Source organism: Notamacropus eugenii, chromosome 1, assembly GCF_028372415.1.
Source record: "Notamacropus eugenii isolate mMacEug1 chromosome 1, mMacEug1.pri_v2, whole genome shotgun sequence".
NCBI classification, from domain to species: Eukaryota; Metazoa; Chordata; class Mammalia; order Diprotodontia; family Macropodidae; genus Notamacropus; species Notamacropus eugenii.
In genome coordinates this window covers 16,206,640-16,230,650 of record NC_092872.1, presented here as the reverse complement: position 1 = coordinate 16,230,650, position 24,011 = coordinate 16,206,640, and the positions used below count along the sequence as shown (strand labels likewise).

The 24,011-nt window shown below is 36.1% G+C and overlaps 1 pseudogene; it reads left to right on the top strand.

Moving 5' to 3' along the window:
* Positions 1-1,579: 1,579 nt before the first annotated feature.
* On the top strand, positions 1,580-20,567 carry LOC140498598 (bleomycin hydrolase pseudogene; annotated as a pseudogene).
* The last annotated feature ends 3,444 nt before the right edge of the window (positions 20,568-24,011 follow it).

Sequence of the window (24,011 nt, the reverse complement as noted above, 5' to 3'; positions counted from 1 at the left end):
TGCTGAATTTAGAATTGAGAAACATAGTTTCACATTCTTTCTTTTACACTACTTAACAATATATTTATGAGCAAATCCCTTTAATCTCCCTAGAATTCAATCTCCCCGTCTGTAATATTGCGACAATAATACTTATACCTACCTCACACAGTTTTGAAAGAAAAAAGCTTCGTACATCTGAAAGAACTCAGGAAATGTGAGTTGTCGGTGGATTGAAAAACTTCTGTACTATCATAAAAAATTCAGGCAGCTAGGTGGCTCAGTGGTTAGAGCACTGGGACTGAAAGCAGGAAGAGCTGAGTTCAAATTTGGCCTCAGACGGATATTAACCATGTGAGCCTGAGCAAGTCACATATTTAACTTTTTCCTTATTCTACTGGAGAAGGAAATAGCAAACCATTCTATTATGTTTGCCAAGAAAACTTTAAAAGGAGTATGGTCCACAGAGTCATGAAGAGTTGCACATGACTGAATGACTCAACATGAAAAATCTAACCATCAGAATCCCAGATGATGTTAGAGCATGCATTGAAAGCAAAGAGAATGGGACTCTGCCTTTGAGAGAGACTCTAAGTCAAAAGTTTTTCACTTTCACTCCATGGAGCAAGGAATTCACGAAGTAAACCTCAGGAGTCAATGCATTTGGATTGGAAAATTATTATCTTCATTTAACTAGCTTCTGACTGAAATTTGATATTTCCTTCAATTAGAATTGTTTTAAAAAATATACACTATTCTAAGAAGGAGTGCATACATTTTCGCAGACTTCCAAAAGGGTCTATGACATAAAACATGCTAACAACCCCTGCTGTAAAGTGAAAGTTCTAGAAATGATCTCTGCATTTCCCTTTCTAAGTGTCTGTGAGGCCAAGCAAAGTAGGATCTTTTGCTGTTTTTGTTTTAGTATAATCAAGAAGTATAATGCCTCTATTTGAATGTGATTAAAGAAAATATTCTCCACCCCTTGATGGGCATGCCCATTGAGGGAAGTTGGATAAGGGAAGTTGTTTTGCAGGAGGGTGTCAACTACAAGACAGATACTTGAGGCACTGGGTCAGAGGGTCATGCCCTCTGGCTCTGAAAAGTGTATTAATACTCTGAGGGTGAGGTTTTACTTTGGGACTTAATTTTTGGAAGAAGGTTTATGTGCCAGATGAGAGACTCTGGGAAGCCACTAAACAGCCTCCTGACTTTGAAAATCCTGATATTGGTGCTTCCCTCTCTAGTAAAGATGTATGTATGTTAATGATCAGCCAATTTGTAAGTGCTGTCCACTGATTTTTGATTTCTCTGAAATTCTTATGTTGATTTTCTCTAGTACCTGTGCTTGATTAAGTGATTTTTAACCTCTCAAAAGTTGCCTTTTCTTCCAGAGAAGCAGATCAAAGAACCTGTGGTAGCAGGCCCCTTGTCTATGTTGGGATGCTTACTGATGCAGTGTCTCAGAAACTTCACAGATGGCACCTTGTCTTCCCTCGCCTGAGTTTTGTCTATATTTGACAAGTATGAAAAAGTCTGTATCCCAAATTTAGCTGAATATTTCCAAACCTGTAAATGTTTATATCTTTTATAATGAAACATGGGTGATGAAACTATTTTGACCACAGGTCACAATTTTTGTATCTACAAAGCAGAGCACACAGAAGAACATCTGGCACTGGTCAAAAGTCGAGAGCTGAGAGTGGAAGCAGGGTAAGCAGCACTTTGATTTCTATGCCAAGTTCTTCCTTAAAGTAAGGTATAAGACATATTTTAAACTAAAATGTGGGAAATCAACTAACACTTGTGGGAAATTTGAAAGAGAATAGCCCATGCCACTTGACATTAAAAATATATATATATATATATATATATATATATATATATATATATATATATATATATATATATATATCAGGGACCCTAGGATCTGATGCTAGAAAGAGCTGTAAAGATCATAAAATCTATTCCTCCTATTATCTGAGGCCCAGAAAAAAAGAGTAAGTTGCCCAAGGACACCTAAGTAATAAGTCACAAATCTGGGATTAGAGCTCATTTTCTCTGATGCCAAACACAGAACATTTTCCACTGTACTAGGCTGTTTCCATTTCAAATTATCATCATCCTTAAATGAAATACTATCTTCAAGCCATTTCCACTTTCAGTAAAAGAATAAAGAATTACATTGACCAATGTTATTGAAACACGTCCTGACAGAGAATTTGGGAATTGCAAACTAGATGACCAGATCATTAAAATATTCTTCATTATAGCAAAGGATAGGCATGAATTAATAGAAATGCCATACAAAATTCTTCCAAACATATTCTTCCTCTAATTCATTCTTTGTAAAAACAGAACAACAAACAGACCTATCAAATTATTTTCCTTTACAATTCCCATAGAGTGTAATAGGAAAATGCTACCTACTTGATAAGGGTCTACCAACACTGAAGGCTGTCACTCTAAAGTCAATAGCCTTTCTCCAATAGACCACATCAGCCTTAGTCATTTGCTATGTGGGGAGAGTATTTTTTAAATTATTAAACTGTGTAAGGCCAGGAACAATGCCCAGTGTTAAAAACCTGATTGTAAGGTTCCTTGGTAGTTTGATCAAATGCCCAGAAATGAGAGCATGACTGGGATTTGAAATCCAAAATGCCTTCCTTCTTCATACTATAACCATGGGGATGGTAGAATAATTAGATAAGTTATGCCCTCAGAGCAGAGGTATCTAAAAGACAATATGGTCAAATTGGTAAACAAATGGATAGATATACTTTAGGATAGGATGACATGAGCTTTCCTATGCTTAAGAGGAAGTGGGGGTAAAGAGCTTTCAATTTTATTATGTTCTACTGAAGTGAGGATTAAAAAATGATTTCCATGTACAAAATATTTTTTTCCAAAAATATTCTGAATTCCCATCTCTCTATCTGGAAATAACGTTAATATCCCTAGCCTGACTAGAGTTCCACAGAAGCAAGTATGCTAGTATTAGCAATATTAGCATATACCTCTCGTAACCTGTTCTTTCTGGCTTGTCCATTCATGTAAACCAACCATGATGGACCCTGACTCCCCTAAACATGCCTTTTCAATCTTTACCATTCTTTTTGCCTGCAGAAAGATAACATGCCATAATAGAAAGAGATTTTATATTGGATCCAGAAAGATCTGAATTCAGGTCCCACTGCTTAAAAACTATGTGACCCTGAACAAGTCACTTACCTTCTCAGTGTTATAGGTCATCGCACAAGACTGTAATTTGCAGAAAGTGTACCAAACTTTTTCATCTAGAAGTTTCCTACACCAATGATAACACAGATCAAAATTCTATCCCTTCTCATAAGTTTAAACAAGTATTGTCTCTAGACAGCTTTACCAATACAGATGATTAGGAGTATTTGAATTATACAGTATTAACACTTAAAGCCTAAAGCCCAATCCTTTAAAATGCAAGTGTACAAATGCAGAAAGGAGATGTAATTGTGGCCAACTCTTAATCTCAAATATAATTGAGATACGGAGTGAATGAACTCTTGTGGAATAAAATAAGTAAGCCAACCTCTATTAGAATTCACACTCCAAATGGTTTTTGCACTTAATTCTCATCTCCCCTACCCTCAAGAAAAAAAAAATAAACACCAACTTATGAACAGAAGTTATGGGCCTGCTTAAAAAAATCATACAATTATACTTCAAGACAAGTTACATTTCAAACTTGATGTATTTTATGACTTCTGATCCTCGAAAAAATATATAGCATTAGCTTCAACAATTAGCATTTAATAGTTCTCTCTCCCTCAGGCTGTCACTAATTCCTGTCTGTTCTACCTCCACTACACTTCTAATAGCCAGCCTCTCCTTTTTTTTGCAGATAATATCCTATGAGAGCTCCTTTTGCCACCCATATGGACTATTTTTATAATTTTCAAATTTCACCATCTTCCCTTCATCCTTAATTCATCTTAGTACAGAACAGTGTAGCAGAGAAAACGTCATCTTTGGGGTCAGAAGAGATTGCATTTAAATGCTGCCTGTGATACCATGGTGCTGTTATTAATCAATTAATGAATATCTCTGACTCTAACTTTGCTTATCTCTCAAACTGTGATAATACCAACTGGCTCTACCATGTAAGTTTGTTGTGAATTTCTAGCTAATGTCTACTAAGGAATTTTAAGAGCCTTAAATCTATATAATTCTTGCTGTTAATATGGTCTATGGCTGAAAAGAGCTTTCTTAAACATAGATCTGGACAATCCATTTTTTATTCAAAATATTCAGTTATTCCCTGTGGTTTTCTGAATAATGTTCCAATTTCCTTACTTTGCATTTGAGGCTTCCAGATTCTGGCTACTCTCTACCTTTCCGTCTTTACATCTTTGTTACTCTCTTTCATGTATTCTCTGCTGCAGCCATCATGCTCTCTTACTTATATATATATATCATATGCATTTGTTCAAGGTATTTGCTTTGCCTCAAATGTTCTTTGCCCTTCTCTGCCTGTTAAATCTTTATACAACCTTTAAAATGCATTACAAATGCCATCACCTTCAGTAAGTAACCACTTTTCCTCTTGGACCTCACATAGCACTTAATTTTGTACCTTGCTAAACAATTGATTATTGAATCATTTAATAATTTATGTTAGTTCTTTACATTTTTCTCTCTCTGCACTATGACAGGGCAAGGAAGGTTTCTTATTCAAACTTCATCTCTCCTCTAACACAGAGCATAGTTCTCTGCAAGGATAATGAAGAGTAGGTCATTTTTTTTTGGTCCATATCTCTGATTTTCCCTGTGCAGGGAATTTTGAATATAGAAATGCCCTCCCTGTATGCATATAAAGTAGAGTGCAAGTATACCCTAGAAAAGCATTCCCATTGGTCCTTTCCCTCAGGAAAATCCACCATAAATGCTTTCTGAGTGTGTGTTGGCACAGCCATGGCTCCATTTATGTAGAATGGGATAGCTACTCATATGTAATCTACAGTCTTTTCCACAGTCACACAGGTAGTATATGTCAGAAACACAACTTGAACCAATGTCTTCTTAAGTCCAGGACAATTTGGCCTCTCTGTCTACTATGTTATCTCACTTCTTAGTAGGTACTTGATATTATAATAAATATTCATTTAATGAAAATAAAGATTGATTAAAGTTCATTAAATGAAGCCTGAGACGTTGGTGATCTGCATAATATTATCACCAATTTGTGGATAAGGAAACATAGAAAAGATTGATGCCTTGGTTCCATTACAATACATTACAAGTAAGTGGTAGAGTTGGAACTTTAACCCAGGTCTTTAGACTTTTAGCTCTATTGTAGTATATGATTACAATTTATATCCCACTGAGTTTTCACACTCAAAAAAAATACTTTAGTTCTTTTAATTAATGTTTGAGTGTTTAAATGAGAAAAACAGTAGCCTTTCATTCATCAGTCACTGTAAAGTTGTGGCACTATTCAATGAATGCATTTTCTAAGTTTGATCTTGAAGGGGGAAAAAAACCTGATTTATTCACATAGGCACCTCAGTGTTCTTCACTTTCTACATACTATTCCACTCTCTTTTTTTTATCATGGCAAAATCTTAAAATTCAAAGGAGCAGAATGTCAATGAAACAGTAATGTCTAGTTTTGTACTCTGTCTTAGGGATCTTAGGCGCTTTTCACATACCAACAACTTAAAATAATAATTATTTGTCATTCTTAAGGGTTGTTTCCCAATGCCTGTGAATTTCTTTCAGTAGGAGTTCCAGTATATTTCCAGACAGCATAATGAGGAAATCACCGACTGGGTTTTACTAAGTTAGCCTAATGTCTCTTTAAATTTAGGAGTAAGAAAATGTCACTGAAATCTTCATGCAGATTATTTGAGCTCATTTGTCTTTTTTTAAAAGAAGATGAAAATAGAAGTTGGACAAAATCCCATTTTAATGAGCTCTAAAAGAAATTTAAAAAAATTTTTCCTGTGTTTTTCTTATATAATGAATGATATATTGCTACAAATCACATTCCTAGTCTGTGGGATTGCATAATAAAATACAACCAACAAATCTGATGTACATTGGTAAATGAAAAGCAAATTCTTTTTAACCAGTTAGGAGAAAACATACATACTATGAACAGATTGCCAGTCCACTTCCAATTCTGTGACTTTTTTGAGAGTAATGATGTTTGAATAAATGTACTTTCTTTCTTCAAGAGGGTGTTTTGAGTATTCTGTGTGGTATCCTAGCTAGCCTTTCTGACTACAGTAGCCTCTTTGTGGTTTGAGGTACTACATACGTATGTATATATATTTCGAAAAGTGAGATAAGTGATGGGTCATGCCTATGAATTTATCACTTGGAACAAAGGGAACACTAGCTTTGTAGTAAGATTCTTATGAATATTGCCTGTGTAGCCTTTGACAAGTACAGCCTCTTTGGTCAAAGCAACTTTTGGGACCTCACTTTAGCCATCTATAAAAGGAGGAAGTTGGACAAAATGACCACTAAAGTCACTTCTAGCTTTAGAACTATGACTCTGATTTCATTAATTGTATATAAAAGTTGCAAGTAAAACCCATCTCCCATTCCTTTTGGGGGGGATATTTCCAATTAAAATTTTCTATTTGTAAAAACCATGACTGGAATTTGTCACTCAGAGACCTCCTAACCTTCATATGACCACTACCTATAGTGGTAGTTTGTTCCAAGGTTAGGATCATTTTTAAGTACATAAACTAAGGAAGTAGTATACTTTGAGGTAATGGCCACCAGCAACTTTCATTGGAAAAATGCCATCTTTAGGCTAATCATGAGTAAATACTTATAACACTCCTCCCACTATTCAAATAAGTCATCCATTTCTAAGTCAACTGAGGATCTCAAATGTGTGCTGAGGCTGAGTTTCCCAAGAGACAATTATGAGTTCACAAAAGATGGCATAAAAACTTCACTATATGTATTACATCCAAGTGGTGCTCCCAAATTTTCACAGTTGATGAAAAAGGTGTTGCTGATGAGTGATACAAGATATGGAGCTTTTGAGTTTTCTATTAAAAAAAAAACAATCCAGAATAAAGTTTAATTGTTTCTGAAACCCCATGATATCACCCTCACACAGATTCTGAGCTTCCATTAAGAATATTGATGGTTGACATAGGATCAAATTTATGATACCAAATATATAGTACCAGAATACCATGCTCATCACTTAGCAGGGAATCTTGAGACTTTCGTGTTTCCTGCATTGGCTATTCATTTGAGACTGGTCAGCAATACCGTATTCTTAAATAAGCAATTCTGGAATATACATGAGTTACACACACTGGGTTTTGCAACTTGGTGACACAGTGGATAAAGTGCTGTTTTCTAATCTGTCCTCAAACACTTGCTAGTTATGTGATCCTGGACTTAACCCCTGTCTGCCTCAATTTGCTCTGTTGTAAAAATAGGATCAAAAGAGTACCTACTTGTTAAATTATAATGCAGATATTCTGTTGTGAATTTAAAGAAAACAGAAACCTCCTGTGGAGCAGAAGAGCAAAAGCTTGTTTATTCTTGATTTTCATTATGAATATAAGACCATGAAAGTGGGACCTCACAATTCTTTTGACTTTTGACTTTTGAGGTTTTAAGAAGGAAATGCAAGTTACTGCAAGGATAACTGGCTGGTGGTGGGCCAAGCATTCATAATATCACTCTTTGATCTTTCAGTGTCAGCTCTTCCTATTATTATGAAACAATCCAGGAGGCATTGGACTATTCATCTACTAGTAGGGAATGTGAGCTGGGCAGACTGCAATTTCCACCTGTATGGGGAGTTGTGCTTGGGTATTTGCTCTTTCTTCTTATCTCCAAAAGGGAAATAGGCTTAGAATTATATGTGGGCTTTTTCATATATATATGTATATATATATATATATATATACATATATATACATATTATATATAATATTATTAAAAATAAACAAGTAAAATGAATTATATACATACATATACATGTATATATATTGACATATACACATAAACACATATATACATATATGTGTATATACCAATATATACACATATATAAATGCATGCATGCATGTATGCCTACATACATATACACACATATTCTTATCATAACTCAGTGACACCTTTGGATGACACTTATCCTACTGTCATCAGCTCAGGTCCTTTCTACCAAAGGACAGCTATTCAAAGTAACTATCACAAATAGATAGCAAACCTCTTTATCAAAGAAAGTGGCACGGTAAAAAAGGCAGTGAACAGAATAGCATCTTAAAAACAGAATTGCTCAAACGGTGAAAGGTATAAATATTACCTCAAGGAAAAAAAGTCCTTAAAAAACACAATAGGCCAAATGGAAAGGAAGTACAAAATTCACTGAAGAAAAGAATTTTTATAAAGTAGAATTGACCAAAGAGAAAGAGGTCCAAAAGCTCACTAAAGAAAATAATTCCTTAAAAAATAGAATCAGGCAATGATTCCATGAGACAGCAAAAAACAATTAAACAAAGTCAAAAGAATGAAAAAATTAGAAGTAAACATGAACTGTCTCCTTGGGAAAACAACTGAACTGGAAAGTAGATTGAGGAAAAGGTAATTTAAGAATTGTTGGACTACCTGAAAGCCATGATCAAAGAACCTAGATATCATCTTTCAAGAATTTATAAAGGAAAATTGCCCTTACATCTTTAGATGCAGAGGGTAAAATAGAAACTAAAAGAACCTAAAAATCACCTCCTGAGAGACCCCAAAATGAAAATTCCTAGGAATATTATAACCAAAATTCCAGAAAACTCAGGCCAAAGAGAAAACACTTCAAGCAGCCAGAAAGAAATAATTTAAATATTGTGGAGTTGCATTTGGTATGCCACTATATTTAGCAACTTTCATATTAAATGAGTGGAGGGTTCAGAATATGATATTCCAGAAGCAAAGGACCTTGGATGTCAGCCAAAAATAACCTACCTAGCAAAACTAAGAATAATTTTTCAAGGGGAGAAATGGAGACTCAATGAAATAGAGGACTTCCCAGCATTCCTGATGAAAAGACGAGAGCTAAACAAAAAATGTAACATTCAAACACAAGACTCAAGAAGCATAAATAGATAAATACGAAAGAGTCATCATAAAGGATTTGAAAAGGTTAAACTATTTACATCCCTACATGGGGAGATGATACCTGGTAACTCCAAAAACCTTAATCATTTTTAGGGCATTTAGAAGGAGTCTTCCTAGACAGAGAGCATGGATATGAGTTGATTATGTCAGATGATCTAAAAAAAAAATGAAGGGGTGAGAGAGAGGGATGTGCTGGGAAAAAGGGGAAGGGAGGAGAAGAATACACACACACACACACACACACACACACACACACATACACACTCACACACACATACACACTCAGTGGGATATAAAAATCTATCTTAACAACATAGAAGTAGGAGGGGGAGGGGATAAGAGAAAGGAAGGGAGACAGCCAGTAAAAAGACACAGAATTTGAAGATGGATTGGTATATGCAAAAGATAGCAAGAAGTACAATATCATGGTAAAGTGTAAGGAGACTCAAAAGGTACAAAGGCTTTGAAGGACTTTAAAAGTCAAATGGTTTTGTATTTGATCCGGGAAGCAATAAAGAAGCTGAACTTTATCAATTATGGGGTGACATGGTCTCATTTACATTTTATAAAGATTATTTTGACAGCTTAGTGGAGAATGGACTACAGTGGGGAGAGAGAAGGCAGGGAGATAAACCAGGAGATAACTAAGTAATGCCATAGATAGAGCATGGGATGTGGACTAGGAAATCCCTGAGTTCAAATCTGGCCTCAGACACCTAGTATCTGAGTGACCCTGGACAAGTCACTTAACCTCTGCCTCAGGATCATCAGCTATAAAATGGGGATAAGAGTAGCACCTACCTCTCAGGGTTGTTGTAAGGATCAAATGAAATATTATTTGTAAAGTACTTAGCACAGAATCTGCCATATAGTATGTGCTTAATAAATGTTTGTTTCCCTCCTTTCTTTCCTCCCTTCCAGCAAACAAGACTGAGGAGCAGTCTGACAATTGGAAGAACCATGGAATAGTAGTGTCACAAAAAACCTAGAAAACCCTGATAAAGTGCTAGGCCTGGAGTCAGGAGTCAGTTCAAGTCTGTCTCTAGACACTTGCTAGTTGTGTGATCCTGGCCTTAACTCCTGTCTGCCTCATTTTGCTCACCTGTAAAATTAGGATCAAAATAGCACCTACTTCTCAAATTATAATGCAGGTGTTCCATGGTGAACTTAAAGAAAGCAGAATGCTCCTGCAGAGCAGAAGAAGGGGGAGATTAATGGTATCAGGAGCTGCAGAGAGGTCAAGAATGATGAGGAGAGAGAAAATGTCATTAGATTTGGTGATTAAGAAATCACTGGTAATCAGCGGGAACAGTTTCAGTTGAAACATGAGGTTAGAAGCAAGAGAGTTTTAGAAAAAATGATAGAAGAGGAAGTAGACATCTTTTCTAGACAGCCTTTTTAAGGAGTTTATCCATGAAAGAGAAAAGATATAGAGTGATATCTAGTAAGGACAGAAAGATTACATGACTTTTTTGAAGATGGATAAGACTTGAGTATGCTTGTAGACAGGGAGCGGGTGAGCATCAATGAGAGAATAGCGATAATGCTAGGGGAAAATCTGCTGGAGAAGATGGGATGGTATGGGGTCACTTATGCATGTACAGAGGTTTGCCTTGAGGATGAGAAGGACCATTTAAATGAAACAGCTTAGAGAAGACAGTGGAAGGTGTATGAGTGGTTGAGATAAGAAAGGGAGAATATCTGAGCCTTTGCTTTCTTTCTCTCGTAGAAAAACACAAAATAAAAGATGGCCACTCAACATATATATCCTTAGTACAAATCCATATGATTGTCCTTTTCCTATTAGAAATGTCCTAATACATATATTCTAAGTCTTTTTAAAAGTTTATGTCCTATTGAGAATCTGACCTACAAGTCCATACTTTTCCAGTTCTCCACAGAAAATTTAATTATTCTCTGACTCCAGGAATTTCATTAGATCTAACACATGGTATCAATGTTTGGATGGTCAAGGATGAATATATCCTTATTTAGCAAAGAGCAAGGAATTAAGGATCTTTCACTGTATTTTTAAATTAAATTGAAATTTTAATGTAACTGCTTTCTTAATAATGACAAGGTTCTCATCATTAAAAAAAAAAATAGAATGAAATCTTGCAGCGGAACCAGTCTAACAAGGCATAAAATGATGACTTTGAAAGTAGAATCTGGAAACTTTGATAAGTGAAATTTGAATTGAGAATATAAGATACTTCATTGTTCTTACATATCATTCAGCCAAAAGGAAAACCTAATGGAATTAAGTCTCTCGTATAAATGAGTGACAAAAATGTATTTGTTTTTCAGTTTTCACATATATTATTTGCAAAACCCGCAATTATAAAAGAATTTTTCAGAAGTGTTACATAATTAAAAGAATACTGGATGGGAAATCTGGAAACTTGGGTTATAGATCTAGTTTTATCATCAACTGGCTTTGTAATTCTCAGTCCTTTCAAGCGTTAACATCTTCTGAGTCTCTCTAATTCGTTGGAATTGATTGCAAAATCTGCAGATTTTTTTTCTTCATTCATCAGTTATTTTCCTTCCTAAGGTTCATTGGACTCAGAATAACAAAACCTGTATTCTTGTCCCAAATGAGTCACAGACCAGTAATATGATCATTCAAATTGCATAATCCCTAAGATCGCACTGACCGTAGTGGTATTAGTGGCCAGACCTGACTATACAACAGTGGCTGGAAGTGATAACTGCTGTGGCCTGGAGTAGTACCAGATGCCTCAAAATAATTCAGTCACTTCCACCAAATCACTGGTACATCCACAAATGCTGCATGAATTTCTAGGATAATATTTTGCCCAGAGTAGCTTGTGAAGTAACTTTCTAGACTTTAAGCTCTGTCAGGGTGGATTCAGTGCCATATTTTTCTTTGTACACCCCAATGTGCCTAGCACTGAATACATAGTAGGTACTTAATAAATGTTTATCGAATGTATTTGAATTTGAATTTGAAATATCTCTTTTAAGGCAATATGACATTGACATATGCTAGATAGGTATCTAGTATATTTTGTTGAATTGACTTCAAAGGTTGTCACATTACTACTCACATATCCCTTACCTGCTATTTATGCCAGACACAACACATTTGTTACAGAAGAACGGAATCTCATTAAACCTGGATAACAATAGACAATAGAAAAGCATGTCATATATGCCCTTAAATCACTAAACGTAAGCTCTTCTCTGAAACTTGGGCTGTCATATGTTTACAATGATCTCATGCCAGTAACTTTGAAACCTAACATATGATGATAACCCATTTTTACTCTTACTCTAAGTAAAATTCAGAAATGGACAGTTCTTGACAACTAGTAGCATCTCCAAAGGGATGATAGGCACTTATTTTTCTATAAATAAAAAAAAAAAAAAAGACCAAGAAGTCTCAATCCAAGAGAATCCATTGATTTTACAGTAGCAATTTAGTGGAAGAACTTCTTAAATGAATTAAATGCTAACTCAAAAAGGGTAAAAGTTTGATAACTTCCAGTTCACAACTGAAAGTCACAGATTTGCACCAGCAATTTGAAATACACAGCCTTTTTTGTGCTATTTTTTAAAAAGTGAACTTTGAATCAGCAAGTACCCCAGCATGCACAGCAGGACCTGCTGAACAGGTTCTTAGATCTGCTTTTCTAAAGAGAAAGTAATTTTTGAGGGGTCAACAATCTACTTTGATTACATTCACCAACAGAGAAAATACAAGCAGAGAAATAAAGACCAATAGACAGGACTTCTAACTGTCTGACCATAAGCAATACATACATCACAGATCAACCAACAGATCCAACCGCCTGATCATTACACGTACATATAGTAACCAGAGAGAGAAGCCTTAAAGGCTACCTAGAGTCTCACCTGACACAGAACCTGCTTTCAAGCCCCCAAAGCAAAACCTCACCTCAGAGTATGTATACACTTTTCAGAGCCAGAGGGCATGACCCTTGTGACCCAGTGCCTCATTAGCAATTAGCAAAAGGTGTGAACCTTCCTACAAACAAGCCTCCCCTAATCTGAGGTCCTTTAATGGGCAGGGATTATCTTTCATTAACATAAATCTCATTAACATTGCTAATTTGCATTTTAATTAAAGGAATTTGTGGACCTGAGCCCTAATCAAGGGTTGAACTTCATGTCTTATTTTTAATACTTCAAAAGATCTGTGATTTCACTGATATGGTTAGAGCTACTTCATGCAAAAATCATCATTATCATCATTTGCATTCCTTAGTAAATATTAAGAGAGAAAGTGATTGAAATGTTCAAAACCTCAAGATATGTCTTGCCAATCTCTACCAAGATTTATTGAGAGCAAATCTGGATGTATCCTGGAAGGCTAACCTGTCTGCACATACTCTTTACTCATATTTTCCATAGCAGTCTTTGCTAGGTAATGTGCATCTGGACAAAGTTACTTACATTGTAATTAAGGAGATAGGACCAATTCCGTACAAAACTCAGAGAGCAGATGAGTTTGTGTGACTTCTCTAATTAGATTGACTACAAAGTCTCTCTTCTTATTGTATGTTATGTACATAGTAGGTGTTGAACAAATGTTCATTGAATGGAATTTAACTTTAATTTAAAACAACTCTGCTAGGACAATTTAACATTGTTTTTTGCTTTAGCCACACATTCTGAGACCTCATCAAATTCACAAGACAATATGTTATGGATACTTTCACAGATTCCGTACTTGTTTACATGCTTTCCCCTAATGCTCCCATACTCTGTATTATAAAACACAGACAGCCTTGCTAGGTGATACTGTTCACTTTGTGACAAACAATGCTAGCAAAGTTTCGCCAAGATGGCAAGGGGGCTGGTTGTGATCAATGTGAATTCACTTGTAGAACTTCAAACAACAAATAAACAAACAAGTTAATAATAAAAGAATGACAACAAAAAAGTAGTGGAAAAGAGAGAAATCCTCATCACATGAAAATTAATTTTCAAAGGAGAAACAAAAGAAATTAATAAGGACAAAACGGCTAAATGCGAGGAACAAATGCTACAGGAGGGAAGGAAGCAAGAAGAACTCTCCAGATAAAAAAAATTGCATTAAAAACCATTCCTGCAGACTTATGATGAAAAATGCTATCTGAATTGATGGGTGCTTTCTTTCACTTTCTTTATTTTTTATAATTTTTTCTCCAGAAGTGCCTTATGTCGACGTGTTTCATGTGACTAGATATATAATACACATCATATGTCTTGCCTTCTCAATAGATAGAGTAGGGAGGGAGAAAATTTATAAGTGAAAAAAATTAAGCAAAAATAAAGTCAAAACATTATTCCTATAAAAAAGAGAATGAACGTAATCTAAAGGTAGTTCTGAATCACAGTAAGATAAATTATGTGAGATCTGTCATCTATAAATTAGACTTAAACATGTTGAATTTCAGATGAGCATGAGAATTAGCAACATAAAGAATACAGCCAAAAACTTTCATTAGAAAAGCAGAGTATTCCAAATAGTTCAGGAAGAATAGAAAATAAAGCCATAGAAGAACAAACAGAACTAAAATGTGGCAAAACTGACTTCTAGCTCCAAAAATTGAATTAATAAACCTAGAAGACAAAAACAATCTTTTCCCTGAGAAAAAGAAAAATAATATAATGTCAAATTCTGGCAAATCATCCAAGAAAACTGCTTAGAAGTATTGAAAACAAAAGGTAGATTGCATATCAACAGTACCTATGAGATGTAGAGAGGGACCCTAAATTGAACTTGTAAATACAATCACCTACATCTGAGTATCTTCAGTCCTAACGAACAAATCTTATAAGCAGCTATAACGAAACTATCAAGAGATACCAATTCAAATTGCCTATCTCCATAAAGATAATGAAAAATGGAAGAAGAGGTGAGAATATGGTATACCAAGAAGCAAAGGAAAAAATGGTACCACAAAAGTACCAATACTGAAATAGTAAAGGAAAAGCAATTCTTTGGTGAATTCAGACAATTTTATTCTTTTCTACTAAGAAATGCAGAATTGGACAAAGTCTTTTATATGAAAACTGACTGAGTAGCTGAGATGTTTTAAAAAGCATCCACTTTTGAGAGCAAGAAATGGATAAAAAATGACTAAATGTATACACTGAGAAACTAATGAATTTATTATAACTTGTAAGTCATATAAAAATAGTAATAAAATGAGGATACATTTATATATGTGTGTGTATGTGTGTATATATCCTTAAGGTTTACTGAATACTTTACATGTTATCTTATTTGATACTCCCAACAACCCTGTGAGGTGGGTGCTATTATTATCCTCATTTAATGGATAAGGAAACTAAGGTTGAGAGAAGTTAATTGATTGGCCCAGGGTTTCACAGTGTCACATTGCACAGGGCTACAAGTATCAGATTGAGGATACGAACTCAGGACTTTGTCACAACAGCTCAATCACCAAGTCGTCTATACCACCTAGCTACCTGTCACATCTATTTAAAGGTAATTAAAAAGCAATGATTAGGAATTTGATAAAAGAGAATAATACTGAATATTCAAAACTATGTGGAGTTTCAGTTAAAGCAGTTTTTACAGGAAAATCTATAATACTTGATCACTGATATTAACAAAAAAGAAAAAGAGAAGTCATGAAATGATCATGCAACCCAAAAAAAAAATTCTAGAAAATCACTGAATAACAACCACACAAGCCCACAAATCTAAGTTAAGACATGATAAAATTGAAAATAAAAATTGAACTAAAATGAACAAAATTGATAAACAATTAGTTAATTTGATTTATGTGAAATTATTATAAAGCATCAGAACTGAAAACCCAAATTAAATGGACAAATAGCAACTAAAATATAAGTAAACAAAGCAGACAAAAAATGAATAGTAAATCAAATAATCTGATTTCAAGGGGGAAAAAACCTGAATAACTCATAAAATGATTTCCATGAGGGGAAAAAAAGAAACTTTCAAAATACAAATGGGTTTACAAGTGAAATATAGCAAATAGTACAAGAACAAATCATCATTATACCATACAAACTCCTTCATAAATTGTAAAGAAAAAAATACTCTACCACACTGTTTCTTTGAAGCAATATAACTCTAATTCCCAAACCAGGGAGTGATAAATGAGAGAAAAGAAATTATAGACTAAAATCACTAGTGAACATCAATGCAAAAAATTTAAATAAAATGCTTATAAAGATGTTTTTGCCAAAATATATTCAAAAAATCATTCATCTTGATTAGGTTGTATTTAAACCATTACTGTAAGGATAGTTCAAAATTAAGAAAACAACACAACAAATCATGCTAAAACAAACATGATTATATAAAAAGAAAAACACTTTCAACTAATTTATGTTTTAAAAAACTACAAAATGTAACCAATGAAAGGATCTTTATTTTTTTAAAACATTTACCTATTTATTTGTTTATTTAAAAATTTATTTATTTAATTTTAGTTTTCAACATTCATTTCCACAAGATTTTGAGTTCCAAGCTTTCTCCCCATCTTTCCCCTCCTCCATCCCAAGACACCGTGCATTCTGATTACCTCTTTCCCCAATCTGCCCTCCCTTCTATCACACCCATCCCTTCCTTTATCCCCATCTTCTCTCTTTTCTTGTAGGGCAAGATAGATTTCTATACTCCATTACCTATATTTCTTATTTCTCAGTTGCATGCAAAAACATTTCTCAACATTCATTCCTAAATCTTTGAGTTCCAAATTCTCTCCCTTCCTCCCTCCCCACCCACCTCCACTGAGAAGGCAAGCAATTCAATATAGGCTATACATGTGAAGTTATGCAAAAGACTTCCATAATAGTCATGATGTGAAAGACTAAACATATTTTCCTCCATCCTATCCTGCCCCCATTTCTTCTATTCTCTCTTTTAACCTTGTCCCTCCCCAAGAATATTTACTTCTAATTACTCCCACCTCCCATTTGCCCTCCCTTATCATCCCCCCCCAACTTTTCCCCTTCTCCCCTACTTTCCTGTAGTATAAGATAGATTTTTATACCAAATTGCATGTGCATGTTATTCCCTTTCTGGGTCTCCTTTAGCAAGCTGTTGACTTACTTTTCATGATTTTCTTGCATCACTCTCATTTCTCTTCCCGATTTTTCTTCCATCTTTCTTACGTGATTTTCAAAATCTTTTTTTAACTCTTCCATGACCTGAGACCATTGCATACTTTTTTCAGAGGTTTTGCATGTAGCAGCCTTGACTTTATGTCTTCCTCTGATGGTATGCTTTGTTCTTCCTCATTGGAAAGGATGGAAGAAAATAACCTTTTCTCCAAGAAAGTAGCCTTCTGTAGTGTTATCTTTTTCCCTTTCTTGGGCATTTTCCCTGCCAGTTCCTTGACTTTTTTGAGTCCTTTATCAAGTGTGTGTGCTCGTCCTTCATTGCCAAAGAAGACCATGCCATCAGAGAAATAATGACATGACTTGCACTTGATTTTGTTTTGAGGGAGGGAGGGCTGTACAGGTCACCAGCCTCACTTCTCCTCCAGAGCCATCTGAATCCAATGACCAGATATTCATCAGAATGACTGGAGATGACCCAGGATGAGGCAATTGGATGGGCAAGTGACTTGCCCAAGGTCTCACAATTAGTCCTCCTGACTCCTGCAGTGGTGTTTTATCTACTGCACTACCTAACTTCTTCCTGTTAAGTGAAGAGTATACTCTAGGGACCTGTAAGTTCTCAGTTCCTCCAAGGTGGTACAACCAAGGGAGAGGAGTTTACTCCTCTCCTTGCCTGTACTCTGGTCTGGGAGCAACCATAAGCTTTTCTGACCAGGATCTGCCAGTAGGATTCCCTCTCCACAGTCACCACCAGCTCCACTGCACCAGTGCTCTTCCTCACCGCAGGGCCAGATAGGCTACTTAATTCCCCCAGGGTCTTTAGGTGGAGGCCTCCAAAAATGGAAGCTGATGCTTCAGTGGCTGCTGCTGCCCTAGGGTCAGGCCTAGGGCCAGACCCTACTCCCTTCTCACCCAGGTGAAAGAGCTTTCTCATTTACCTTTGAAGCTGTCTTTGGAGTTTGTGGGTTGAGTAATCTAAGAACCACAGCTGCTACCTGTGATTACATACCCTGAAGCCTGCTCAGGTCCTGTCCATGCTTCATGGCCAAGGCTGGGCTGTGCTCTGCTCTGAGCCCAGTGTGACAGCCTTCAAGGCTGTTTTGGGCTGGAAATCTCTTTTACTCTATCATTTTGTGGCTTCTGCTTCTCTAGAATTTGTTTAGAGTCATTTTTACAGGGATTTTATGGGTTATGGGGGTAGAGCTAGAACAGGTCCATCCTTCTATTCCACCATCTTGACTCCACCAGGATCTTTCTTTAAAATGATTTGAAAATATTTATCTAAGAACAAAGCCTGGAATTATTTGTAATATAGGAAAACACTGAATGATTTCCCATTAAGATCAAGAATAAAGCAAGGACTCCCATTGTCAAAGTATTTTTGCACACTACTAACAAAAACAAAGAACAACGAATAGAAAGAAATGTGCCAGACACAGTAACAGTAATTAAATAGCTAGAAGTTAATTTACTATGACATACATAAAGGACTTTTATAGATACAACCATATAATTGTTTTGACAAAACTAAAGGAAGACCTAAATAGCTGGAAGAGATGCTTATGGCTAAGGTTTACCAACATAACAAAAATGATAATACTTTCTAAATTGCTTTACAAATTCAATTTTATGACAATCAAATTACCAAGGTAATATGTAATGGAATAAGTGACAAATCATAACAAAATATTTGTAGCAGAACCAAATGTCAGAAATATCAAAGCATAAAATCTTTATTTCAAGTCAGAATAAAAGGCTAAATCTCAAATTGTTTTATAACGTGGTCATTGTCAAAACCATCTTATACTAGATAAAAAAGACAAGTTTTTCAGTAGAAAACATGAGAAAAGTAAAGGAAATAAAAAGACAATTTATCCTTAATAAACCCAAGAACACAATCTAACAAAGGATTTTTTATTCTAAGGAGCTAGATAGAAACTTGATAAAAAAAAAAAAAACAGGTTGCAGAGAGTGTCTTTCATTATATAATCATGCAAGCCTGCATGTAATCCTAAACACATGCCAAAATTGATTTCATTAGTCAAAGAAATGCCCAAAAAAACTGTCTTTGCAAATTATTATCTTAGAGAGTTTTCTGGATATACCAATAGGGTACCTTTAGTCACACTGCCAGCGTGTGTGAGAGGAAGGGCTTCTTGAATGTCAAGTTAGTGAAGCTAGCTCTTTGTCTCCTAGGCTGTGGTGGGTCTTCTTTTAACATTATCATAATAGATAACTATCTGCCAAATGAACTAAATATAAAATGGACAACCATTAAAAATTTAGATGTGGATGAAAGGTTATATCTTTCATTACTGTGGGTACAGGCTGAACTCACAATTACAAAGAATATTAAAAAGTATAAAAGTAATAGGGGACTTGATATGTATTAGGTAAGCCTACCTTGGACAGTTCTAGAGATGCATGCTCAGTGCTAAATATCTTAGCACTTATGGATGATGCAACAACAGCTTTATCACAAGAACAGCAGCAGCAGTTAGTCAATATAAATATAGAGATGTTGCTAATAGTGCTTCCCTGAGTCTCATGCAATGGAGGTGTCCAGGAGAATGAATGACATTCTGAATCTGAATCTGGATGAGAGAATATTGTATATGACTAAGAAACCGTAAAAAGTGGAGTAACAGAAGAAGATATCTATATCACCCAGAATACCATGATGGAAGTCTTCCAAGTGGCCAGCATCTGCTTGGGCATCCTACCAGACCAATTTACCTGGGAGTATCAAGATAAGTATAAGACTTACCATAAGATTGGACCTATTATACCCTTGGAGTTCTATCAAGTCTTTCTTCAACATGCAGGACAAGATTTGACTAGTGAATAACCCTCAGAGTCAGTATAATTGCAACAGGTTGTACACTGTGGAATACTTGAGCAATATGGTTGTAGGAGCAAAACCCTTTACAACAACCAGCCCACTGACTTACTGAAAAAGATTGTTGCAACTTCCATTACAGAAGAAGCTGTATGGTTTGTCTGTGATGTTGGAAAATATTTCAATGGCAGGCTGGACAGCAGAGATATGTATATCTATGACCACGAGCTGGTGATTGGTGCCTCCTTGAAGGAGAACAAAGTGAAGAGACTGACTTTTGGCAATCTTCATGGCTGTCATAGAGGATGTTCAGGAGGGAATATAAGAAAAATAGAGAGGGGAGAATCCCTGCAATGAAGACTGTGGATACAAAGGCTACCTGTGCATGACAGACTAGTGGTTCTCTGAGTATGTCTACAGAGCTGGTTCTGGACAAGACGCACGTGCAGGAGGATGTGTTTGCATCCTAAAGCACCGGTCCATTGTGCTTCCAGCCTGCAACCCCACAGGGGCTTTGGCCAAATGATTCATGCCCTCCAATTCTCACCTCCTCGAGCATGACTGGGAGTCCTAGGGACTGAAGTCAAAGTGGAGAAGGTGCCTATGATCTTTCTGGGCCTAGTCAGATTCCTGCTTTGCTGAGACCCTCACTCCAAAAGCCTCTTGTGGAATTGTGATTTATGCTGTACTATGGAATCCAAACACTCTCACTTCAGACAAGCTACTCTAAAAATGAAAAGACCAGGTCACGCTGTTTCCTCTCCTCAACCCCAGTCACTCAAGCTTTTGTCACAAGCTCTGCCTGATTCAGAGGGAGGGGAGAGAAGGGAAATCTCTTAATGTTTTAATCAAAGTAAAAAAAAAAATTAAACTGTGTAGAGAAGAGAAAGAATTTTAGGACATAGATGGATGGAGAAAGTTGGACTGCTTTTTACCATTGTCTGCATTTCTCAGGTTTCAGAAGAAAAATATCACCCTAAGATTTAAGCCCACATAGCTGCATGTTCCTTGACCAATGACAGAGACTCTACCACTCTGGTTCCTGAGTTTCATGTTTTCCATTTTAGCTTTATCTACCTCTGCAAGAATGGGATGGGGATGGGGATGGGGACAGGAGGGCTGTGAGTTTGACCTGGTTCCCATTGCTTGGAGAAAAAATGGGTAGGGGCAAGACAGGACATACCACCACTTGCCAAAATCCCATTGAAATTGGGGCTCAGGAAACTGAGGTGAGACAGTAACCAAAATCATACCATGAACTAGATTTTAAAAAATAGGGGTACCCCTAGCCAAATGGTGTCATGTTAAACTTCTACATCTGGAGAGGTGCAGGGGAGTGGAGGGGCAGGGCTGTATTCTTTAAGACAGCTAGATGGTGCTATGAAGCTTTTTAATAAAACATTTTCCTAAATGGAGGCTTCTTAGTTGTTCTCTAAGGTCCCCTCTAGCCCTCAGTCTTATAACCATAGCTGGCATTTAACTGAACTTAAATGCTTACATACTTCATTCCACATATAATCATCTTTGATTCTCACAATAACACTTCTTTCCTTCCTTCCTGTCTTCTTTACCTTCTTCTCTTTCTCCCTCCACATAGGGAATCATACACTTGGATGTAGGTGCTCTGCTCAAAGGTATAAATTTATTGAAGTAGATATCTAGAAAATCAGGCTTTGATAAAATCTATTGAAATTCAAATGGAGATACTTGACTATACCTTTAAGGCAAATCAGTCTGGTTCTCACTGATTGCCCAATAATAGGTTCCAGCTCATGTTTCACTTGGTCATTCTTTGGGTTTTGATGGCTCAGGGAGATTGTGAATGGCAATTATTTCCATTCTATCCAGAAGCCCTGAGGGTCTTCCCCTCCCACTTTGTTTTTTTTTTGGTTTTTTTTTTTTGGTAAGCAAACTAAGCTATTTTTTGTCTCATTTCTTGCCTAGCTTTTATTCACTGAATGGGTGTTGTCTCTGACAAACAAGGAGAAGACCTTAGCTTTAAAAGGCCAAGGTCTCTCACTGCATCTAGGGTCATCTCCAGTCATCCTGACCTATGTATTCCCACTGGACTCTGATAACTCTGGTGGGGAGAATGAGACTAGTGACTTTGCTCTACCTCGCTTAAATTCAGTTCACTTGCAGGTCAAGACATCACCCTCTTGATTTCATTGGCTCTCTTCCAGGTAGAATGACTGAAAACAAAGGCAGGAAATCAGAGGAGCTAAGGGCCTTCAGCTCTTGTCACATGAACATTAGTAACTTTTGGGGTTGTTTAGCCTGAATTGAAGGAAAGTTTGGCTGCAGGATGAGGGTAGAACACTAATACTTATTTTGAAATATGTTAAGAGTTTTTGTGTAGAATTATAAACTTGTTCTGTCTGCCTCTCTACCTCTCCAAACTCTCCCTGTTTCCAAAACACAGAACCAGAAGAAAATGGTAGAAGTTACAAAGAAACAAACTTGGACTTGACCTAAAGAATAACTTCCTAACAATTAGGACTATACAAATGTGTAATAGGTGGCCTTTGGAGGCAGTGGAGTTCATTGTATTGCAGTGGGATCTGTGAGGAAGTTCAAAGTGGTCATTTTTGAATGAAACATTAAATCTAAATGCTTAATTTAGCAAGGCCTCACTTACTGGCTTGATTTTTTAGGATAACATGGATGAGGGCTGGAAACGAGGATGGGAAGGATGAAATTCTGAAATCCCCCAAAGACCAAAGTACAGAGGCAGGTCATGAGCCTCCTGGAATGAATTTTCAGATTCAAGCATTCTTGAGGTCAAGGTAAAGATTTATTATGCTTTTCAGTGGGCAAGAGCTTTTAGGGAAACTCTGATTTGAATGAGGTATGGGTAAAGTTTATATAGTATATTCTATAGTATAACATGTACCAAGTCTGCTGATTTGGTGATTCAGGGTGGGATTAAGGAGTGGTTAAGGAGTGGTTATTCTTAAAGAAACATACACTTTTAGTATCTACTGCTAAGGTATTTTACCCAGAGTTCATCGGGAAATAGCCCAAGGAGTGGGGCTACATGGAGGTGTGGTTTTAGACCTGAGTCATTAAGTCAACTAACAATTAGGACTGACTAAGGAATACCAGGCTGTTCTCATCAATGTCTTGTTAGTCAAGATTATATGTATGTCTATGTCTAGGATACATATGATTGGTCAGTGAGTAGTAAATGTCATTATGACCCAGAGCACAGCCCATTCAGCCAGGATACAGCTGCTTCAAACTAATAAATACAGCTGGCTGGTGCAGCTGGCTAATATAGCAGAAAGGGAGATAATGGTTTTTGCTGGGGCAAGCTGTTCTTGGGCTGAGAAGAAACTGCCTAGGATAGTGTTTTGAGGATAGGGAGAAGTATGATTTTTAGAGAAAAATGTGATTTTAGAAATGGTGTCCAAGCACAGGCATCCAGGCACCCCGTCAACATTACATCTTGGCTCTCTTCTAAGATGGTTCATTTAAAAGCATTTCTATTCTACACCACAATTATTTTAAGAGAAGAATTTTAATAAGCATCCTATCAATAACTGACATGCACAGATGATATTCAAGGTATTGCTCATTTTTTTCATCTCTTTTTCCAGATATGGAAAAAGCAGATATGATTTCTTCATGAATTTGGTTTGAAGTGCACTTTGAAGAAAGATTACCAATTGTATGTTCAAACAAATTTAAGTTTAACTATGCCCTCTCAGGCTGTGCTCACAAAATAAATTTAAAAAAGCAGTTGCCTCAAAATTAATGTAAATAATTTAGGCACAGTTGATACTTCAGCTATAGCTGACCCATAGGAAATGGTGAACACTTCTGTGTAAAACTGTAGACTGCTTAGAATTAACATGGGCTCCGTGTCAAGGCACTTATTTTACAGAGATTTCTGATGCGTTGAGAATAGATTATAGCTTTTTCTCCCTATGAAAAGTGCATTGTTATATTCGATATGGAAATATAGCAG